Source organism: Plectropomus leopardus, unplaced genomic scaffold, assembly GCF_008729295.1.
Source record: "Plectropomus leopardus isolate mb unplaced genomic scaffold, YSFRI_Pleo_2.0 unplaced_scaffold13421, whole genome shotgun sequence".
In the NCBI taxonomy this organism is placed as follows: Eukaryota; Metazoa; Chordata; class Actinopteri; order Perciformes; family Serranidae; genus Plectropomus; species Plectropomus leopardus.
This window is the reverse complement of record NW_024614305.1, coordinates 1-1,659: the sequence shown is the minus strand read 5'-3', so window position 1 is coordinate 1,659 and position 1,659 is coordinate 1. Positions and strand designations below refer to the sequence as shown.

The 1,659-nt window shown below is 40.2% G+C and overlaps 1 long non-coding RNA gene across 1 annotated transcript; it reads right to left on the bottom strand.

The window, feature by feature from the left end:
- Nucleotides 1-690: 690 nt before the first annotated feature.
- On the bottom strand, nt 691-1,549 carry LOC121963957. The gene is made up of 3 exons (XR_006107304.1): nt 1,465-1,549; nt 978-1,150; nt 691-783 (listed from the first exon to the last, which is right to left on the bottom strand). It is a non-coding gene; the product is annotated as an uncharacterized LOC121963957 (long non-coding RNA).
- Between the last annotated feature and the right edge of the window lie 110 nt (nt 1,550-1,659).

Sequence of the window (1,659 nt, the reverse complement as noted above, 5' to 3'; positions counted from 1 at the left end):
TCTGCAACTACGTTCAAAAGAAGTTGGGACAGCGCATGTTTACTTCTCTCTTACATCACCTTTACTTTAAGCAACACTCGGTAAGTGTTTAGGAACTACAGCCATTGATTGTTGAATTTTGAAAAAGAAATTTATTTGTCACCATTCAAAAGCAGGTCCCCAAAATCTTCAAGATTTTCAAGACTGTCTGTGTAGAAAAACAGTTCCAAATCCCTTCTGAAGACCACAAGAGATTAGTTTTTCCATACAAGAAGTATCTAGAAGCTGACATTGCAAACAAAGTCTTCCTCAAGTAATTAATAAATCCATCCACCCATTTTCATCTGCAAGCAAAAAGCTTTAGGCGTCCCTCTCCCCAGCAATGCTTTCAAGCTAGGGGACCCTGAGGCATTCCCAAACCATGCAAGCTATATAATCCCTCAAGCGCACTCTGCGTCTGCCCCGGGGCCTCCAACCAGTAATCAATCATTATATGGACTGAAATGTTACTACTTTTTGGTCAGTGGTAGTTAATGTCTGATTGAAATTTTACATGAATAGCTGCATAAAAATGTGTTATACGAATAGAAATTTGGTGTGTTTAATACTTATTTGAATACTTCTATTTTTATGTACGTCTGACATCTCAACTTTTTGGAATTAGGGTTGTATTTTAAGCTTCACTCAGGCCTTTACGTTACAGTACCTTCTCTTTGGTACCCTTAGGAAAACTTCACAAAGTTGCCTCCCCTGGTCATCCTTGTGGTCCCTGACAGCGTTGAACAGCTCATGGCATACAGCAATCTGGAGGAGACAAGTAATCAAAATCCCACAAGTGTTTAACTTACTAACACTTACATGATATACCCAACACTGAGCTATATAAATAAAACCGACGTGACTATTGGGGAATAGAAAATGTCACGTTAGTTTAAACTCTTAAAAAACACATTTAAAGTCTGATGCAAACAAATTATACAAAAATCAACTGCATTTACCGTATCTACAGGAGGAACATTTGAGATTCTTCTTCTTTTTCTGCCACTTCCAGGTGTAGAGGAGGCATCGTCGAGGTCGCCTCCTCCACTGATGCTGCTGGAGGGTGAAGTGGCTCTTCTCCTCTTGGAGCTCGCTGACATCGCTGGCTAATAACAACAGGCTAGCCCGCTAGCTATATAAACAAACATAAAAAGATCATTTTACTGTGTATTTTGGCCCGATTATCACGCGATTGATTTGATTAAAATAAGCACATCGGCCGTTCATTTTGCTATTCACAACAAGGCTAAAATTACAAGAGAGTAAACTTAGCTCTTAGCATTTGCATCGCTTGGATATGAAACAAAGCCAACGGCTGTTAGCATGTTACCGTTGCTTGTTTGCCGCTTTTCAAACATTAAACCAGAATAAATGTTTTAAAGTCGCCACAAACAAGCAAGCTCTGATAAATAAACAAATACATTGACTTTCAAAAACAAATCTTACCCCAAAACTCAGCAAAGTTTGCTGTAATTCCCTGAGCAAAAATGTGTAACGGCTAGCTGGCTAGCTAGTGTTGTTTGAAAACTCCTGCCCGGAAGTTGAGGCTGTATTGTGTTTGTGTGGAGAGAAGGAAAGCGCCACCCGAGGCCGTACTGCCCCCCTCAGGACAGGGGAAGCACTGCACCCAATGATAATAAT